This window comes from Sorex araneus, chromosome 4 (genome assembly GCF_027595985.1).
Source record: "Sorex araneus isolate mSorAra2 chromosome 4, mSorAra2.pri, whole genome shotgun sequence".
In the NCBI taxonomy this organism is placed as follows: domain Eukaryota; kingdom Metazoa; phylum Chordata; class Mammalia; order Eulipotyphla; family Soricidae; genus Sorex; species Sorex araneus.
The window spans coordinates 90923032-90945809 of NC_073305.1; the positions used below are offsets into that span (position 1 = coordinate 90923032).

At 35.4% G+C, this 22778-nt stretch overlaps 1 protein-coding gene across 8 annotated transcripts in view; it reads right to left on the reverse strand.

The window, feature by feature from the left end:
• Positions 1-611: 611 nt before the first annotated feature.
• KHDRBS2 (KH RNA binding domain containing, signal transduction associated 2) overlaps positions 612-22778 on the reverse strand; it is a 584438-nt gene continuing 562271 nt past the window's right edge. For 5 of the 8 annotated variants that reach the window (XM_055136315.1, XM_055136314.1, XM_055136313.1 and 2 more), the window contains 2 exons: positions 15665-15754; positions 612-830 (listed from right to left, as the gene is read on the reverse strand). The gene's annotated coding sequence lies outside the window, so the exon portion shown is untranslated. The remainder of the gene's footprint in view (positions 831-15664; positions 15755-22778) is intronic. The other 3 variants (XM_004605877.2, XM_055136311.1, XM_055136312.1) reach the window with 2 other exon arrangements.

Sequence of the window (22778 nt, forward strand, 5' to 3'; positions counted from 1 at the left end):
ATGCCCTACCCTCTGTACTATCGCTCCAGCCCCTACTGCCTAAAACTCCATATAAAATAAAATTTCCTTATGAGTTCTACCTGATATTACTTATTGCCAATGAAATATTACAGATCCTACTTTGTTGAGTGTAATATTATAGTGGTTCCATTCCCCTATAGGTTAATAGTTAATAGTTTTCTCATATAGTGCTTTAAAATATTTACCCGTTCATAGTTTAACACACACTTGAAAGTATTCAGTAGAAAATTTTAAAATAAAGTCCTATTGGGGCTGGAGAGATAGCACAGCGGGTAGGGCGTTTGCCTTGCACTCGGCCAACCCGGGTTCAAATCCCAGCATTCCATATGGTCCCCTGAGCATGGCCAGGGGTAATTCTTGAGTGCAGAGCCAGGAGTAACCCCTGTGCATCGCCAGGTGTGACCCAAAAAAAGCAAAAAAAAGTCCTATTAACAAGATATAGCAAATTATGTTGGATACAACAGTCTACAGAATGAGATGGTGATTGAAGCAATCAGCAATTTTACCTTCACATCCTGGTATCCTGAATTAGCTGCAAAGCATTATATTGAGCTGGTAAGAAATGAGACTAGCCAAAAGAAATACAGACATGTATATGTTTTCTTTTATTTTCAGTTCATTAAGATGCATGCAAGTATCTGATAGCTGAGGACCATACTTTGATCAAAGTTGATTTTAAAAGTGAGCCAATGAATACTCTCTGCAGGTAGACCAGGAACATCATTTGAATGACTCCATTTTGTGAAGGCTACCACTTAGGCACTGCATGTTCTGTCTTCTGTTGTACACAAAATTGTCTTCAAAGGATCCTAGAATCAAACCAGAGGTACATGATTGAGAAAGAGCTTTTGGAAAATGTCTCACATGCAATAAAATGTTCTTTACAGTTCAGTAAAAATACACTGTATTTTTACAATATAAAAATAAGTAAGAGAAAAGTCTCTTACTAACATGGGTGCTTGTTCTAGGGATCTTGGTCATTGGATTTGGGGAGAGTTGGCAAGGAAATTCTGTGCAGTGAGCAGATAAGGACTTAATTATGTCACCAAGAAGGAAAGCTGGGAATTCCTTTAGAGTGACTATAAACCATACCGAAGAACTACATCTTGGAGTTAAGAGCATGTGAGTAGAGCTCAGTTCAATGGTAAAGCTTTATGGCAGAAGTGAGCATACTCTACCCGTGTCTTCTCTGGTTTTCTGATCTTTGTTAGAATCCTTAGTGAGAGGCAGGATTCTTTAGAAATCTTGATATTTTAGGAACAGTTTTAAGCTTCAAATTCAGAAATTCTAAGTCATGCCTCTCCCTTTCCTGCATGAATATTGACGACAAAAAATGTTAAGTTTGATAAACATTTTAAAGGTGGGGAGAAGGAGAAGAAAAGTGATAGAGATAGCATCTTACCTAGAAATGATACATCAATAAGTTTTCAACATCAGAACACAATATATAATTCAGTAAAATTCATTCAGAACGAATTTTAGATTCTTTATCAGCTAATATTATGGTAGGTATTTGAGCTTTAATCTTTTTTGCGGGGGGGGGAGAGAAGACATTTCTGCCACAATATAGGTAAGTTTCTTAAAATGACAATGCAATGTGTTTCTCTTATGATCTGCTGGGGCATTCTAGGATAGAACATATAACTAATTCACATCAAGGATTATAGGATAGTATCAGAAAATATTTTCAATAATTGAGTGGCTTAGGAGCTGGAGAGCTCATACAGGGCGATCCCTTGCATGTGGCAGACCTGGGTTCAATCCCCAGAATACCACAGGGTCTCTTGAGCATTGCCAGGAGTGATCACTGCCTGAAGAGCCAGGAGAAAACCCTGACGATCAGTTTGTGTGGTCCCCTAAACACATCAAAAATGAAGAACAAAAAGTTCTAGTGGCTGAGCCAAGTTTTAATAGCAAATGTTAAGTGCTTGCAACTTTGCATTTAGGGTGACTGAGTTGTAACAAGTAAGGATACTGTCATTTTGAAACCTGAGTTAGTGTTGGGACTTGAGCGTTAAACTCCAGTTTTGATTAGATGGGAATGGGAGAATATAAAGGGTTTTTTATGTTTTGTTTAATTTTGACTTTTGGTATTGTTTGGCGGCCAGCAAGTAACTTCACCCACTGTAATCTCCCTCTCCCCCTGTGAAAAATTAAGCTATTAAGCAGGGCGATGTCTGTAAGACTTTCTGTCAAAGGTAATCATGTGATAGGGACCTGGAGAAATAGAAAAAATTAGTAAGATTTCTGTTAATAGTTTGTGTAAGACAATGAAGCCCTGTCTCCAGAAAAAAACAAAAATGGTAAAAAAATGGTCTAGATTCTGTGTTTGCCTCAAATGTTTTTGCTGTTTTTTTTTTGGGGGGGGGGTGGGAAGGAAGGTTGTTTGATTAAAACTAGTTAAGACACCCATAATGAAATCAGTAAGAACAACCAACTGATAACTAAAAACTATGAAATTCTTGAGATGTAAATACAGAATTTAAAAGTAATGGAAAATGTAAACAGAAAGGTAAAAGTTAGCTCCAGATAAAATTGATAATGCTCATTTATTTTATTTAACAAAATGGTTGAGTATTTGAATATGAAAATTTTCTAGAAGAAAATTAAAATGAGTATCACTGGGAAAATATTGGCACCAAATGTACATCTGTAAAAAAATTGAGTTAAAATAAATGTTAACATATATTAATGGTTAAATATTATTTAAATACCAAATGATCCTTAGAAGAATGTAATATGGTACTAAGAATTGTCCTAGTAAAATAGTTTAAGCAACTTTAAAATAATTTCTTATGATAAATGTTATGGAGAAAAGGATGAAAACAGAAGTTCAAAAGAATGGAATTGATTCATCTTAACAAATAAGGTTGTAGTATAAAAATTTTTAAAAACTAGAGTCAAAATTCTTAACTATCTTGGCATATATTATCAAGAATCTTGGCATATTCTTTTTTTTTTTTTATTGAATCACCATGTGGAAAGTTACAAAGCTTTTAGGCTTAAGTCTCACTTACATAATGCTCAAACACCCATCCCTTCACCAGCGCACATATTCCACCACCAAAAACCACGGTAAACCTCCCCCCCCAGCCCCCCTGCCCCCCAACCCCCCACTCTGCCTGTGTAGTTGATAAATTTCACTTTACTTTCTCTTTACTTTGATTACATACAAACAAATAAATTCACTATTATTGTTTGGAGTTCCCCACCCCCTCGCCTGCCCCCAGAGTCGGACCTGCTGGAAAGGAAGCATTTGATAATTTGTTTTCCATTGCTGAAAATGAAGAGATATGAGGTGTGTGGCATATTCTTGATAATACATATGTTCTGCATTTGTGGCTAAGTAGTTAAATGTATTGGTGTGCGTCTTCTAGGTTCTTTTCCTCTAAGAATGACTAGTTTTTATCTTTCTGTAGGTATAAAATGCTTCCTGGCAGAATCATTTCCTCAGTTAGATCACCTCAAATTATTACTAGAACAAGAAAATTAACGAAGCAGCTATCGTTCAGATCTCAGTCAACAAAATAATTTAGCATATATAAAGGGTAGCATGAAATTGGCCATTATAAATGAAAAATGATATTTTGCTTCCTTAAACCTTCTAATTTATCTGGGTATCTTTTTTGAAGTACTTATAATTTCAGTACTTCACACAAATGAACTGAGTAAAAAAATATTGAGACCCAAATAAATTGCCCTCTGATATCCAGAGGAGCAGCTTACTATTTGAGAAAAACAGAACCTCACAAAGCTTTATGCATTCAGAATTTGACAAAGTGTGACCCACTTACCGAGTCAGAAAATATGCCACTGGTTTTTCTGTTTTTTTTTATTTATTTATTTAAACAAAATCATATTTACTTATAAAAAGAAAAGAATGGCATTTATACTTATTTAGAAGGAAACTGGGAGAAAAAAACAGAAGGGAAAATAAGAATTTTGATTGAAAACTATACAGATAAAATGTGGTGTATTTTAAAATATGAATGCTAAAATATGGTAAATCTGATGAGTTTATGTAAATTTCCTGTTGACTCCTTCAGGTCTTTTAGATACTGTAAGGATATGCAACAGTTTATAGAAGCTATGTGTTCATGTTGTCATTTTTCATAAGTAACACCTAAGATTTTTGTCAAGATCTTTAATATACTGGAAAAATCACAACATTGAGTCCAAAAATTTATTTTGGCCTACAAAATTCTTCTGAGTGCTAATTGTATGGTACCAGTTTCTGTATCTTTCTGCATGCCCTATTCATTTATTTATTTATTTATTGCTTTTTTTGGGTCATACCAGGAGATGCACAGGGGTTACTCCTGGCTCTGCACTCAGGAGTAACTCTGCACTCTGGTGGTGCTGGGGGACCATATGGGATGCTGGGAATCGATCCTGGGTTGGCTGTATGCAAGACAAACGCCCTACCCGCTGTGCTATCACTCGAGTCCCTCTGCATGCACTATTTTAATTGTTCTCTATTAGATTTTCAAACCTTTGAATATGGGGAGTTCTGCCTCATGTGCCCAGTCTTTGTACTGCACATAATACTAAGATCTGTGTCCACAAATGATTGTTGAACATTAAGAACATGGAAACAAAAATAAGTCCACAGACAATTATTCATAAAAAAATTATACTAGTGCATACAGCACTGAGATACTTTTATAATAGCACTATGGCACTTTTGTCCCATTGTTCATCAATTTGCTCAAGCGGGCACCAGTAATGTCTCAATTGTGAAACTTGTTGTTACTATTTTTGGCATATAGAATACACCATGGGTAGCTTGCCAGGCCTGCTGTGTGAGCGGGATACTCTCGAGAGGGACAGAGGAATCAAACCCGGATCGGCCGCATGCAAGGCAAACGCCCTAACTACTGTGCTATCGCTCTATGACCACTGATAATATTTAAAGCCAAAAAAAACCTACACAAAACTCCCCTTAAGAGTTTTGTAAAGAATGGAAACAAATAATTGTAGCTACTATGACTTTTAAAATTCCAAGTAATAATGAAACCTGAGAAATTAATTTGCTCAAGGTATTTTATATTTTTAATATTTTGGAGGTTTGAGATCTATGCTTTTAATGAAAGTCAGAAATGTGATTTAAATTGTGAGATTTAAATAGTTAAATTTTGTAACAAAATCTAAAAGCAACAAATCTAAAGTCTCTTATTTAGTTCAATATACATCAAAAATTATATAAAGGGATGTAAAAGGATCCAACAGACTTTCAAAAGCAGCTCCTTTCAGATGCAGAATGAGTTGTGACCACATGCTACAGATCAAAAAAAGAAAAAAAAAATCCAAATGGCTTTTGGGACCCTTGAAAATCACTTCCAGTCTAGAGCCACAAGGGCAGAAGTGATCAATAATCGTAGGCATTTGGGTCATTCATTTCTTTTAATGAACACGCTCACAACTCACTAAATGCATTCTTGCAGGACAGGGATGGATTTCAATTCTCTGGCGACTGTCAGAAATAGAGACTTGAAAAAACCTTGAGGGAGTTGCATTACTCCCCACTTCTTTCCTCGCATCTTTACACGTTGCTGCTATTTAACTCAGAAAAGCCTGTTATATTGAGGACAGGAAAGCCAGACAGTTGATTGTAATTCTTATCAAAATTCTCCCAACAATTCTTAATGCCATTTATTTTAAGAAAGCATTCAAAAACTGTGGATCTCTTTCAAACACGTAAAGTGTAGTACATGTAGGAATAAAGGCCTCAAGGGAAAAAATGGGTGAGATTAATCATTTTATTAATATTCAGTGGGCTTGTTTCATTTTCCATAGTCACTGCCCTAGCTCAAGTAAGCATTAATCTGTCTGTAATAAACTGTCATTTAATATGGCGGACACTTATAAAATTACTTTTGATAAGTGAACAACATCTGGATTATTATAGCAGTTTCATAATTTGTCTCACATATTCAAGTTTCATTTAATCATTACACGTTTTATATCTAACTCCCATAAAAACTTCTCTTTAATTTTAGTGTATTGCATTCCCTGCTTCTGAGACTAGGGTTTGCTTGTTTCACATAAGAAAAATTCCTATACCTGGTACTAAATTTTCTTCACCAGTTTCACTAGTTTCTCCTTTTTTACCATCTAATTAGCTCTTTACTTTTCTGCATTTTTAAAAAAATTCCAGACTAATTTAATATTTTGGTATTTGATATATGTAGTATATATCAAATATTAAAATATTATTTTAATATACCAATTATTAATACACCAAATTATGTCATTTTAATATTTTGTATAAACTCAATATCTCATCACCAAAAGTTTAAGAATTTCTAAAATATGGATGGAGTGATAGTACAGTGTGTAGGCATTTGCCTTATACACAGCCAACCTAGGTTTGATCCCCGGCATCACATATAGTCCCCTGAGTACCACTAGGAGTAATTCTTGAGTGCAGAACCAGAGATAATGCCTAAGCATTACTGAGTGTTACTCCCCCAAAAAATAATTTCTAAAATAAATATACTTCCCTACTGGAAAACAAAGCACAAAAGGTGTCTGTGATTTTAGAAAATATCTCTTTCTTGGATCCATGTCAGTGCTGACTAAAGCAAGAGTGAAAGATTGATGTGGAGGTAGAAGAAAAGGGGTAACTTATCTAGTGTCTCTTCCTGACAGTTGAATCTTTCTCTCCCCATTAGATTTTTTTAACTTAGGTACTGGGATTTACAATATTGCTGCTCATACTGTTTAGGGATACATCATTCCAACACCATCCCCGACACCAGAGAACCCAATCTCCTCCACAAGCGTCCCAAGGACCCTCCCAACTTCCTATTTAAAAATATATAATTTTTATAGGCATATATTTTAAAATAGCAGGACTAGAACAATAGGACAGCTGGTAGGGTGTTTGCCTTGCACCCGGCTGGCCAAGGTTTGATTTCTCCTTTCCTCTCAGAGAGCCGGGCAAGCCCGCCCAAATGGCAGAGCCTGGCAAGCTCCCCGTGGCATATTCAATATGCCAAAAACAGTAACAACAAGTCTCACAATGACAGAGATTCATTGATTTGCTCAAGGACATTACTGGTGCCCGCTTGAGCAAATCAGTGAACAGGACAACAGGGCTACAGTACAGTGCATTTTAAAATAAAATTCTGAAGAATTTTGTACTAACAATTTTTTTCAGTGAAGCATGACAGTTTTTATTTAAAGCTACTTAGAATCATGTGAGGATAGAGGAGGAGAGGAAGTATGTAAAAGTTTGGCTTCTCTAATGTGTGTGTGTGGGGAAAGAGCAAAGATATAAGCAAGAGAGATGTTCAATGGTTTGAAGAGGAAGCTGTGCTAATACATTTCAGACATATATGCAATAGATAAATCCTACAAAAGTAAAGTTAGTAAGAGTTTAAAATTTAAGGAGGAGAATTTGAATAAGCCAATGGAAATATAAAACTGTGTTTTATTCAAGAAAGGGAATATTGGCTCTATGTTAGAAAATATCATAGACACTGCTTGTGTCTGCATTAATAAAAATCTCTATGGATGCAAAAATATATTGTCTGTAAGTGAGAGCTCTTCATGTTTAAAGAGATAATAAATCTTTTCAGAGCAAATAAACAGTGTAATTTCTGATTAAGAGGAATTTACCCAGTATATTAAACATTTTAACCTCTTTAGAAGAGATTTTCAGGGATATATTTGCAATGCACATGAAATTGAATTATGTCCTGTTCTAGTTTTTTCATGTTCCAAGTGGGAAAAACTAAGACAGACTTAGAATTAAACTCTCACAAGAAGCGAGGGATACGACTCTCAAAAGTGTACTTGTAGTGGGGTGGATAAATAAAACCTTAAATGTGGATAAATATTAATTTTAGAGACAAATATTAAATTTGTTGACATTCAACAGGAATTGAGTATCTTTTCTGTGCCAGAGTTGAAACATAAGTTAAAACATTTTCAAACAAGGTTATCTGGAGGCATAGATCTATAGTTTGTGTGTCACTATGTAATTATTTTAGCATATAATATCCATCTTTACAAATCCGTAACTTCATTTATAACTCCAATTCATAGACTCCAGGAAATCTGGGATTATTGCTAATCTGCTCTTCATTAAGTGTCAAGATTAATATGTAAAGACAATTTCAATAACAATTCCATAGAAAAACTAGTTACAATTTATGATGATCTCCCTTTGAGAAATACATTTTCCATTAATATACTCTCTAGATGCTAACAGATTATCTCATTAAGTAAATGCTTTTTTATGACCTATTTTTTTCAGCCCTTTACTTCTCTCTAAATATGATTATTCCAATTAGAACTTAATTTCTAGGGCCAGAGAGAAAGTACAGCAGGTAGTTGCACTTGCATCTTACCCAGGTTCTATCCCCAACACCTCACATGATCCCCTGAACCACCAGGAGTGATCCTTGAGTGCAGGGTCAGGAGTGATCCCTGAAAGTCCTGAGCATGGCCCCCAAACAGACAAATAAAAATTACTTAATTTAGCAAAATGCACTTAGGATCGTCCGTCTAATCTAGTGGTTCATAACTGTAGCTCACTTTTAACTCAGTACTCAAGAGGATATTTAAGAATTATTGAAGATGTTTTTAGTTGTAACACCTGGGGAGATTTATCAGTATCTAGGAGATCCAAATCAGGGATGCTATTAAACACCTTACATAAATAATATGAGCACAGCTCACTACAATTAAGAATGATCTATTCAGAATAGTAGTGATGCTACTTAGAAGCCCTATTTCAATTCAATTTTTATCTTTACTATGGTTCTTACTATCATTTTACTTGTGTTTGTATGTGATTAGTCATCTGTACATATCAAGGCCATGTCCTATGCATACATTTATTCCCTTAAAGTGTAGAGCACAATTAATCAGAAGTGGTCATTCAAAAACATTAGAAAAAATATGAAGTACCTGGATCATTATTTACAAGAAAATAAGAATGCAAGAGGAAAATAATCAAGTTAGACTGAGTAAAATATGTATTTTGGGGGATAGTTTTGATAATTCATTTTTTGAGAATTTTAAGGAATAAAGATCAATTAACATTTTGATGGCAAAGAAAAACTTATACATGATAGGCTAAGAAGAAAATGTACTGAATTTCATAATTTTCATATGTCTATTTGAAAAAGAATATCTCATGTCTGTAATAGATTTGTTGAGCTGCTGTTTTGTTTCTACAATATGCTATAATTATTCTTATGGTTATGAATATCTGTCAGCTGCTCGTAGTATTTCTTGGTAAATCAGTTCCAATTTGTTTGTGCTCTTCTAAGTGGTGTATCTAGCTCTTAGGCAAAATAAAACACTAAATTATCTTGTGCACTTGCTCTAAATATCTAAAAATGATTGCTATTGGAATACATAAATAGTTTAAAAAATTTCCTTATAAAACGATCTGATACATTTTGCTTACCAATGGAATATCTATATATTATATATAATAAATTGTAATATGTGGAAATGTGAATAGGACTGTAGGTGACACTGTTCAAGTTCTTTAGCCTACCACTCATGATGCCCCCAAATTTGTTACCTAGTAATGTAAAACTCTCTCACAAGGATCTGCTACAGCTGTTATTTCATTTACATTCCCTTGAAAGTACCCCTTATTTCTTTTGCTTCTGGGTTTTTATATTTACTATATTTTCTTTGTTTTCATTCAATCATAAAATGGGCTTTCTCTTTATACCTTTCTCACAACTCAAATACTTATGAATGCTGTTCACTTCCATATCTCTTTATCTGTTATTTCAGATACCAACGTCTCAAAAAAAATTCCCTTCATCTTTCAAGCTATGTCTATGCTTTTAAAATTATGGCTTCTATGTCACTCAGTTTGCTATTACTGAAGTACTATTGTCATTATATGTATGCATGATTATTTTTTATTTTTCTTCAGATGTAATGTCATCATGACAAACATGCAGAGGTGTCTTTGATCACAGCACCAATACAGTACTGTCTATATAATAACTGTACAATGACTAAATAAATGCTGAATATACTGATTTTTAAACTATAAAATAGTATGCCCACCTAGATATAAAATATGAAATAGAATTCATTTTACTGAGAAATGTTTAGAGAAAACAGGAAACTGTTACAAATGTAATAACAAAAGTGATGGGTGGATCTTGTTTGGATACTGACTTAAACAAACAGCTGCCATAATTGGAGAAATGTGTGCATAGAATGGGTAAGAAAAATAATTAATACCAAATGGTATTACAAATGCAAACTCATTATCAAAAGCATTCTTATAATTTCTAACTTTATTAGAAATTTATTATCCCAAATTATTTATTAATGGCTTGCTTTTGTATACTTTTATACATAAAGTATAAAAATGATGGCAACACTTGGCAAAATACTGATTACTGATGCAGAATAAAAAAAGTTTTCAGTTAACTATATATTTCCTTCAATGTAACTTAAAATTTTCATCAAAACTGAAAACCAGGGGCTGGAGCGATAGCACAGCGGAGAGGGCGTTTGCCTTGCACGTGGCTTACCCGGGTTTGATTCCCAGCATCCTATATGGTCCCCCAAAGCACCGCCAGGAGACATTCAGTCATTCCTGAGTGCAAATGCAGAGTAGCTACTAATCCAAAATTATCTTTAATCTTGCTAGTGACCAATAGCTCTGTAAAAAGCACATAATATTTCTATGTATGTATATATACATATACATGTATATAAATTTTCCTTTGATAGCTCAATTGAACTCACTCATGCCTTAATGCCGTGGGACAAACATGTGAAAAAACTTTACTAGACATGGAAAAATTAGTTGAGACAGAAATTGTAGTGCATAGAAAACAGACTGAGTAGAAAAAGAAAAATTGCCCTTAAACACTGATGGGATTGATCATCTGAACACTGGACTTCACTACTGCCAAGTCTTTCTCTCATACTTATTTCTGTCTATCCATCTTTGTGTGCCACTTTTCTAGATAAGCTCCTTTTCATGATTCTGTCAGCTGATGATGCAAAGATTTTAGCTGTGGTTATTTCTAGTAGCATGCCCAAATTTACCATGCAAAGCTTAAGCTGTCATACTCTGTGCTTTATATGGAAATACAACCTTTAAGAAATAGGAGAATAGAGTGTTGAACAGTGACAAAAGCTTAGTATGGGAATACAGAACCAATTTCTAAAGAGAATTGGGTGTTTGTGGGAAAAATAAACCAGACTAGAGAAGACACAGGTACACCAGTGAAGAGTTACAGGCACTTTGATGGTAGTGGTAGAGGTAAGTAACTTTGTTTATTGGGACCATAATCTTTTATATTCCCACAGATTCCTAGAACTGCACTGTAGCACTGTTTTCCTATTGTTCATCGATTTGCTCCAGTGGGCACCAGTAATGTCTCCATTGTGAAACTTGATGTTACTGTTTTTGGCATATCCAATACGTCATGGGTAGCTTGCCAGGCTCTGCCATGTGGGCAAGACACTCTCAGTAGCTTGCCAGACTCTGAGAGGGATGGAGGAATCAAACCCAGGTCGGTAGTGTGCAAGGCAAACACCCTACCTGCTGTGCTATCGCTCCAATCCACAGATTACTAACCAATAATAAATTTTTTAAATCTAACAAACTGCCAGAAAAAAAAAAAGTTTACACTGTCCTAGCTCTCAAATACTATTCTGTCCTTCCTTCCATTGACAGCACATACATCCTGCAGTTACTTGCCATTTCTTCGCTTTTAATCTTTTCTTTCTGACAGAAAGAAAGGTGTTTTCAGATTAGGCTTCCTAAAACAGCATTGATCAAGTGACTTCTATGTTCAAAGCATTCTGTGGCTCCCCGTTGCTTGTCAAACAATGTCTATTCTTGTTCATTCATCAGCATTTCAGGCTCACAAATCTGTCTGGAGTCAATATTGTAATTGTGACTACTTTGGGGGGTTTGTTTTGGTTTTATTTGGGGGGGGGCAGACTCAGCAATGCTCTGGACTTCCCCTGACTCTGCTTTCTGAGATAACTCCTGGTGGGCTCTGGGAACCATTTGGGGTACCAGGGATCAAACCCATGCAAGGCAAGCACCCCACCCACTTTGGTATCACTTCTGATTTACTGTCACTTTGGCCTCTAAATGTGGCTTTTTTTTAAAGCTCTTGAAACTGTGAATGAATAGAAATAATTGTACTTCCCTGAAAATATCCTTCTCTTAGGGTGTCAGTGGGGGTGGGGTCTTCATTACTTGAGGCATGTCCAATTTTTCTTTTATAACTCACTAACAGTCTTACCAAGTCCTTGTCAGAATCAGTCACTTTCCTGGAAACATACATAATTTTTTACATGCATCTTTCTTGGAGAATGTCCTCTCAATGTTACTATACTCAGATAACACTTTATTTCTCCAATTAACCCTAAGCTTTCAAGAACATATTTCATCTTATTTTATCTTTCTGTATCTAGTCATTGAAGAATAGTCTGTGCTTAGGATATGATTATATTGTTAATATTGCTTAAAAGTCTGATAAACAGACTATTAAAAATTTTATACAAAGGGCTAGAGTGATATCACAGCGGATAGGGCATTTGCTTTGCATGCCGCCAACCCAGGTTCGAATCCCAGTATCCCATATGGTCCCCTGAGCACCGCCAGGGGTAATTCCTGAGTGCAGAGCCAGGAGTGACCCCTGTGCATCGCTGGGTGTGATCCAAGAAGAAAAAAAATTCTATGCAGAGCTGAAAAGATCATACAGTGGTAAAGGTGTTTGCCTTGCATGGGTTCAACCCAGGTAGGTTCAACCACCATCAGTCTTTGGTGTGGTTGCCCAAGTACCACCAAGCATGACCCCTGAACCCTGAGCAAGAATAAGCCCTGAGCACCATAGGATGCTACCAAAAATTAAACTTTAAATTTTTTTAATTGAATCATTAATACATCATTACAAAGCTGTTAATGATTGGATTTCAGTCATACAGTATTCCAACCCCATCCCCCCACCAGCGTACATTTCTCAGCACCAGTGTCCCCAGGTTCCCTCCCATCATCCCCCACCTCCCCCTCCTTGCCTGCCTCTACGGCAGGCACTCCAAAACCAAATTTTAATTAAAATTTCTATGCAATTCCATGGATAAACACTTAAAGGCAGTGCTTTTCTACAAAAATAGAACATTGCGATAATTAAGTTTTTGCTATTAAATTTATTAGCTCCACAAGTATTTGGCTAATTGCATTCTTTTCAATGTCATGGTCAGTCCCCTTAATTTAATAAGCAGATGATAAAACCCAGAGTTGAAAAGATTAAAGATATTGTCAGTATCTAGTCTTTCTGATTCAAATCCAGGTCTACTTAAAGTAAAGCATGGTTCCTTTCTCTTATCAAATATCTTCCAAAAGTTTGAGGATTTAGAGGAAAAACTTTAAAGGTCCCTAAACAAATGAAATAAAAAAGGACTCAGATGTTTTTTTTTCTTTTTCCTATCCCCTATCTTAATAATACAAGCTTCTATTTTGTTGCAGTATTCCTTTTTAATTTTATACTTTTACCTTTAAGGTGGAACACATTATTATTTTCTTATTTTCATTTTCTTAGTTTCATTATTTTATTACCTATTGTCTTACACACAGGGATTTCACATATCCATTTTACCTGCAGGCATAGAAATACTGAGTCCCTACTTAATGTAACATTTATTTCTACAAATAAGGTATATCATGAGCCTCTGTGCCTGTAAGCAATACAATGAGATTCTAGCACATATATTCTAATCCACTTTTATAATTGTACTCAGACCCAATCTTGGAGTTTCATAAGAAAATCAATTTCACTACTTGGTAGTCTCAATTTCAACTTGATCCTAAAAGTTTTGGTTCTTCCTATAAATTCTTAAACATTGAAAATAAAGGGTAATTGTGAAGATACTTAAAAACATATTTCTTTAAAGAAGTCCAAGAGTAATTTACAAAATTTTCTGATCGATCCTTGATTCCCCATGCTAAAAAAGAGCTTGTTTTAAGTCTGAGGTAAAATTCTGAGATAAAATTCTGAGATCTATTTGTATGTGTTTATTTTGATCTTCGTATATACATATACATATATGTGTATTTGTTATCTAATACACACAAATTTCAAAAACTCATGTTGAAATAATTTAGTATAAATTATAAATCTGTTAATATCAAAGACTTCAAAACATTTAAAATTTTTTTATCTGGGATTGAGAGGAACCAGAGTTTTTGTGAAGGAAATGTGGATTTGAATAGTTCATGTAGCTCTGGAATCTGCAGATGGAATATCTTTTGCTTTATTCTGTGTTGCTTTCTGTGTATTAAAAATATTACATGCACTCCTTCTTACCTTGAGAGTATAATTTATTACATAGGAGGAAACATTATGCAGACACAATAGTACTGGTTTACCTGTTATTAGGAAGATAATTATTGTTTTCTTGAACTTAAAAATGTGTGAATAATATGGTTTTAATTATTTTTTACATATGTTCATAAATGTCCCCAATGTTCCCTGAAAACCATAATTCCATCTTCACCTTCCATAAAAACACTTTATTCACCTATGGAAAAGATGCATTAGGGATTTCGAGTTAGGTTTCTAACCTTTAATCAGCAAACTGTAAGTAGAAAATTAGTGGATATGTATGTATTTAGATGACCCTCTATAATTATTTTAACACTTACTTTTATGAAGCTAAAGATAAAATAGCATCACTGAGAAATGATTGTGAAAGCATTCTGTGAGTGGTAAATCATCATGAATATATGTTGACTGATAGCATAGCATTGAATTAGCATATGGAAATTTTCATGTTACATTTCCAATTTCACTTGTTTTATGTCTCAAAGGAGGGACCAACCTCATCAGTATTTTCCAAATACCAGTAAGTCAGTGAAACATAATGCTTATGTAAGGTAACGTGTAATTATCTGCAGTTACATATAATTATAGATAATTACATAAGTACAGAATTCTAAAACATTTGTTAACCACAGAATTAATGCAGTTTAGTTATTAGTTGTGACACATGGGATTTTAAAGATTAGTTTTATACTAATTAAAAATTTAAATTATCATCACTCTCCCAGCCCCTCCCCCCACGTGAATTATCTGTTATATTGAAAATCTTCACTAATGATGTGTGGTTACAAATTTGGTCCTAAAATTAAGGAAGTGGATGATATTAAACTATCATATATTTTGTGGGTATAAGTTTATGTTATTCAATTTGCCTCTTTGATCTTTGATGCATTCTAGTTATTTTTTTCCATAAGGTATTAAATAATGCTTACTATACAATTAAATTTTGTGATATAGAAGCTATAGTCTTCTCCAATATTAGCTTATGTGAAGGCCAAACTGTGAGTAATGAATGCGTATCCGAGTAAAAGGCATATAAATGCAGAGTGGTAATGCAACCCTTACCATCTTCTCCAGGCTTGATCCCTTAAATGAAAATCAAAAGATAACAGCATTGGGAGCATAGAAAGCAATTCTAATTAAGCAGAGAAAATAGTCCCAGGGATGACTCATCTAGATCTTATACATCTTGATGCAAAGTGCATGTTTATTACAATTTTAAAGTTGACGTAGTTTGCAATACTGTAATGACAGGGTTTATATTCATGTCACGGAAGAGTTTCAAGCTTAACAAAATTCCTCACCACACTTCCTCCAGAGTGTCCACTTCCTTCTGCCACTGTCCTGGTGTCTCCCCTGCACCGCCATAAAGTGCATATTTTTATTTTATATTTCTCCAAAAAGAAGCAAAAACAAAAATATTATAACAATATTTCAAAATACTTTTAAAGCTGAAATATCTATATTATTTCATTACCTCTATACTAGTCATTATTCCATTATCTCCCCCATACAATGTTCCTTTAGTATGATAAATATACATTCAATATCCCAGTATCTTTATTTAGGGTCAGAGCAGACTCTGACTTCAGATACAGGAGGAATGGAAAAAAATATCATCATTAAGAATCAAAAGTGTCTTATTATTCCTTAGCTATCTGAAATCTTTCTTGCAGTATCAGCACTACCCTGCTCCATAATCAGTCTAATGCAGTCAGACAGTTAACTCATTCATTTGTTCAGTCTCTAAAAACAAAATGGCATTTGTCTCTATCAGGTTCTGTGAAAGGTCCTTGGAACTTAGAACATTCTCACATGGAGAAAGATAATATCTGGATACTTTCAATAATACACCTTGAAAGCACTAAAATGGAAAATAAGGTGAGGCAGAGAAGATATGGGTTATGGTAGCACAATTTGACTTAGTACTGGAGGATAATTTGGTCTTAAAGGAACCAATATTTGACTTGAAAGGTAGAACGAGCTGAAACCTACACGAGATTATATTGGCATACTTAACTCTTCATCACAGCTCACATTTTGTCAAGTATAGATTTTAGTCTTGGGTTCCATTGTCTTATTTCCTGACATGACTCCTGAAGGGATATCATTGCTGTATATTGCTGCAATGTCCTACCCTATTGATGCTAATTCTTTCCACGTAGACATCTGAGAGCAGATCTTTTTTTTGAGCTTCTGTGTAGGGGGTTCAAGAGATTTTGCAGCGGAGTAAGGAAAACGATGTGACCACAAGGTGGCAGTAGCTTACACAAACAAACTTGAACTGGACCTGGTTGAACAGGTTCATTATGGGGAATAAATCTCACACTTCCAGAGCCTGCCCAAAGAAAAGGCACTGGCTACTTCTCAGAAAAGCAGAGACGTAGTAAGGACACTCCTTGGTAAGAGAGTGCTGCAAAGAGGCCAGTTTGTGTCTGATTTGCTGCTTTTCAGTATAGCAGGAGGTTGTTCTCCTGGTCAGAGCTCAGTGACTTTACAGAATGGGTTTATCTACTGCCAACGGACATGGGGTGGGAATTCAAAGGAGAGGCAAAACATTAGTCTCCAAAAGGTTAAAAAGGACACTTGGCTGACCTACTTATAAAAGAAATGGATTCACAAAATTTTGAATTTTGTACTTGGCAGACTTTTGAGCCTGCAGTGAAGAACCTAATAGCCCAGGTCAGTGCACAGAATCCGTCTTTGACTCAAACAGCTCCACATCAGCATAGCCAAGATTAATTTAAAATATCTTCATTGGGATGTCATCATATATATATATATATATATATATATATATATAGTAAAATTAGCCTGATCAAGACAGAACTTCCTCCAGTTTTATTGACTCAATAAATGGAATTAGCATCCAATACTTGAACTAGACTGAGTGGTCCATGGTTTCTCTATTTATACTCTACTCTGTTGTCAAATATTCTGCTTTCAAGCATCTTTAATACTTGTTGTCTGCATTTCCATTGTCAACTCTCAAGTCTAAGCTACAAATATTTCTTGCTTGAATTATCCTATTCTGCTCATTTATTTACATTATGCTTATTTTGCTCATATATAATTTACATGTATTTTTAAATAATAATCAGAGTCATCTTTTGAAAAACATGTATCCTATCATGATCATTTTAGTTCCTGATTATAACTTTTACCAGTGTCTGGTCTAACATCGAGATTAACCTAATCAAAAAATTCCAAACATTCAAGGCCTTTTATGTCTCCCACCATCTTTTCAGCCCATCTTCCCTATTGTCCGTGTGTACAGTTAATGATCCTGTGATGTGAGCATGTTCTTTTCCATACAAGATCTACATTCTTGGTTTTTATGCCTAGAATAAAATTCAGCAATTTGAATAAAAATTCCTTTTCCTACTTCAGGTATTACTTAAATATCCATTTCTCAAGAGACCTCTGTACTTGGGCTCACATTATTCTTTCTATTACCCACTCTTGCGATGTTTTTCAAGTGCTCCATTTAATTTCTGACATAATTTGTAATTAAGATAGTGTTTTGTTTCTTGCTTCAATTTCTTTCCTGACTCTAAACTTCATGAAAGCAGACTTTGTCTTGCTCGCTGTCTTTTGTTTTTTACCTAATTTATAGAGTCTAATGCATAATAGAAATGAAAATATTTTTAAATGGAAGTCATACATATGTTCATGAAGGACTTAGAAGCAGGTAAGGGGATTGTTTTGCTTTTTATCTCTAATGTTACACAAAGTGGAAAAAATTTAAATGCCCTCATTGATTAGGAAAACATTTTTTAACAACTATTAGGATAAATGACCTTGGAGTAAATGGTTCTGAAAGTTATTGAGTTGTTATTACTTGTACTTCTTTAGCAAGAATGGGAATTATTACAAAGTAGATTGTTGTCAGCTGTTTTTCAGATCAAAGATGAAATAAGAAAAATCATAGAATGTTTCAAAGATACATGAGGGAACACTTTCTGTCAGGAGTATAAATGAAATAAAACTACTTTTCAAGAGAGCATAACAAAGTCTTAAAACACTGACATTCTCCCATGTTTTTTAACCTTTCCAATGCATATCAATGATTCAATGATATCTGTACGTCCCTGTTCGCTTATTACTATTATTGCTACTTACTATACTGTGTGTATTCTGGTTTTATCATTGCTTACTCTTAATGTAGTTGATCTATTTGATTACAGAGGCTGGAGAGGTGGCAAAATAATTATAAAAAGAAAAAAAATTACACAGATGTTTACTATTTGCCAGACATTATTCTAAAAACCTTTAATATGTTCTAATTTATTTTATTCTAATAAGAATTCCTATCACTGAGGTATTATTATTATTTTTATTTTATAAATGAAAAAACAGAAACCACGCAGTTATATAACTTGCCTATGATTTATGATTTCACAGCTAGAAAACAGAGAAGCCAGTAGTTGAAGCCAGGCAATCTGTCTCACAACCCTTGCTGTCAACCCACCACACTCTGTGCTTCATTCCTCTAAGTATTCCTCATTTCTATTTCTTGAGTCATTAAGTTTTTTTATTTAGAAAGAAGATTTGCACATTTATGGATATATAAAGACATGATAATTCTACTCACAAAAGGTTGCAATCATAAATGCAAGAATTCCAACACGTTTTGGCAAGATTTGAAAATCATTAAATTTTTTGACTAAAACATATTATTTTTTTTAGTGGATAGCAGAACTTTCTTGTACTCTTTTCTTTCTACTCCACTAAAAAAAATGAAAATTTTAGAGCCCATTTCTGAGATGAGATAGGCTATGAGTCTACAAAATAGTTTGGGAGAAAAGACTTTGTCTCTTTGTTTTTATGCTTCGAAGATTTTTCCTTTATTCACTCTTCAGTTTTTCCTCATTCTGGTTAGCAAAACTTAAGATATGATGTGACTAAGTGTGAAAATAATTCTTTGCTCTCATCAAGTCACTCATTCACAATATTTATTCAATAAATATTTCTGCATATTAGGGGATGAGTGATGAGTCAACTTGTGGCAAATAAAATCAGTGGAGGCGAAGAGAAAATGGAAACATAAAATGTGTATATCTATATCTATATCATACTTACACATGTTGGCATTCAAAAAATTTACTGCCAACGGACATGCATTTACTATATAGCACCTATATGCTTATGAGTAGTTATGAAGGAAATGAACAGGTGGAGACCCAAATACCAATGCAGGGTACTGCTAGAAAGGCCAGAGTGAATGCCTAAGGCACTAATCTTAGAATATCCCTGGTTTCAAAGAAAAGTAAAAAAGGGGCCTTAGAGTTTCATGCTACATAGGCTAATCTACATTACCTTTGATCTGGACTAAAGGAATCACCCAGAACAAGTCGCTTATATGGGTGAGCAGATGTTCAAGCTCTCAGAGGCAGAGGTAGCACAACGATGCTTTCGTTTGATGGAACTAAAGATTATCAGCACAGATATTGGTGAAATCTAGCAGATATTTAGCTTGAAAGCTTATGCAAGAACATGCTGTGAAGAAATATAAAAGAAAAAGTACCTCTGACCGCAAAGCTCTGAGTTTAATTGGGTAGAATAAACAGATGCATGAGAAATGACACTGGAGGCAATGGACCAAAATGTGCAAAGAGGGCCATTATAAACGGAATAAACAGAGCATGTTGGACTCATCCTTTAAAAGGAAATGAGTTAGAGACATGGCATTTACTTAATTGATGGCAGGCAGTAAGAATGTATTTAGATGGACACTAAAAATAAAGGTCTAAATTTAAGAAAACAATAGAATGAAATACAATTTCCAGTGGTAGAGAACATAAACAAGGAAAAGATTCAAGAAACTGCCCTAAACTTGTTAAAATGCTATAGATTCTCTTATGTGTCTATTTCTTCAGTTATCAATGCTGGTCAACAAAAATATAAATATTCTGTTTAAGGGTCAGCAACACTAGTCATTTTGTGAAATAAGCAGTGACTGATATGTTAGCAAAATATTCTTGATACAAAAGATTCACAGCAAACCAACTGTGAAACCTTCTATTTCAAGATCTTACTGCTAATATTTGTCAGGCATAAGAGGCCTCGGAAAATTCAGAGTATTGTTCTGAAACAGTTTTACAAATATATTTTGAGTGATTGTCAAGTGCTGAGTAAATTCAGGATGACTAGAGAAGCAAAAATAAGATACAGTTCTATCATTATGCAGCGTAATGTTTAACTCAAGGCAGAGAGAGACAGAAATATATTTCATGTGATACAACTTCACCAGGAGTAAACAGAGTTACCCAGAGAGTCGGTACAAAAATTTAGACAACACTCTTTGGAAGACGGTTATTTGGCTGATTAATGATAACACATAAAAAGGGAGGAAAAATAACATTTCAGGAAGGGAATGTAGCATGAGCAATACAATAGGATGAGGTGTAGGGTAAAGTGTAAAAAACATGAGACATTTGCCTTTAAAATTTGACAATACATGATTTATTTGTTTTGGGGTGACACCAACAGGTGGTTAGGACTTACTACTGGCTTTGTGCCCAGGGGACAATTAGGGGGTGGGGGAAAGGGTGGGGGTATGAATAGTCAAAAAATATAAATAAGTTTAGCATGAGTCATACAATCCTAGTTTGATACATTTGGATTGAGAGTATAGTCTTAGAATAGATTTAGTTGTGGGGGGCAGTTGCTGGGGGAACTCTAAAGCAGACGTCAGATGACCTGAGGGTCCCTACTTGTGATACCCTGTCAACTGAGTCAGCAATTTAATTAGTGATGCTCAAGAATCACCAGAGCTTCTTCTGGGGATGCCTAAGGGACAAGGGGTGTGGTAGCACTGTCCTCCAGTTGTTCATGGATTTGCTCGAGCGGGCACAGGTTATGTCTCCATTGTGAGACTTGTTCCTGTTTTTGGCATATTGAATACGCCACAGGGAGCTTGCCAGGCTCTGTCGTGCGGGCAGAATACTCTCGGTAGCTTGCTGGGCTCTCCAAGAGGGACGAAGGAATTGAACCCGGGTTGGCCGAGTGCAAGGCAAACGCCCTACCCACTGTGCTATCCTTCCAGGGGGTGTGGTACTGGGTAGGCTAAACCAGGGTTGGCTCAAGCATGGTAGAAATTCATGCTCAAAAGTGTCTCTGAGTCTTAGAATGAGCTTAGAGGGATTACATTAATTTTCCTGTTTTGGTTTTGGGGTCACATTGGCAGTGTCTAGGGCTTTCTCTTGGCTCTGTGCTCTGTGATCACTCTTGGTGTGTCTCTGGGGACCGTGTGTGGTGCCAAGGCTCAAATCTGGGTCAGCTGCATTCAAGATGAACACCCTACCTGCTGTACACTTTCAAGGCCTGGAAATAAGTTTTTAACTGCACTCCTAAGTATTCAGTGAAGCAGGACGTCCTGTGTTATATGTTGGGCCAATCAAGTTCCAGTCAAGGAAAACAGGGTTCACCTGGAATATTTACACTGTAGTACCCTCTGAAAGAGACTAAAGTAATTATGAAAAGTTGCACAAAAATCAACCAGAGGGAAATAAAATAAGCCTGCTCTCACAAGAGGAGCAACCCATAGTGGAGATAGGAAGGATGCAGAGATGCTATTGTAACAAGGCAACCCAGGGTTATCTGGTGAGCACTGTAGCCAACCAACCTTTAAACATGGGAATTAGAGAATGGCAAAGGGAGAGCTGTTGTCTAAGAAGGGACAGGAGGCACATGAGTGTTGGGAATGTTCTATTACTCCCAATCTCCTGTTTCCTACCATTGCATCTACCTCTTGATCGCCCCTGACTAACGCAAGGGCATGGAGGGGCTGAGGGTAGGTAAGAAGGAGAAGAGACCACTACAATAATAATAGCTGGGAATGATCACACTGCACAAGTTATGAAGGTTAAAAGCAGGTAAGGAATATTCTTGATAACCTTTCAGTATTTATATTGCAAACCACAATACCCAAGAGGAGGGGGAGAGAGAGAAGGAGAAAGAGAGGGAGAGGAAGAGAAAAACAAGGCACCTGCCATAGAGGCAGATGTGTGTGGGGGTTGATGGGAGGGAACCTGGGAACACTGGTGCTGGGAAATGTATACTGGTGTTGGAATACTGTATGACTGAAATCCAATCGTGAACAGCTTTGTAATGGTCTATTTCACAGTGATTAGATAAAAAAAAAAGTTAAAAGAAAAAAAAACATGGTTCTCAGGATAAGCAAGTCTTATGAGTCAGATCTTCATCCAGCATTGAGCCAGGGGATGGGCAAGGAGTTGCTTCAAGGATAAACATGCATGAGACAATTAAGAGAACAGGTTACAAATGTCACAGAATGCCTTGCTTGGTTGAGAGGTGAAAGTAATAAGGATTTATCAACATGAATAACCAAACAAGTGTTTGGTGGTGGTTGTTGATTTTGGTTTTGGGGCACAGGAGCTGAGCAGGCCTAAATCC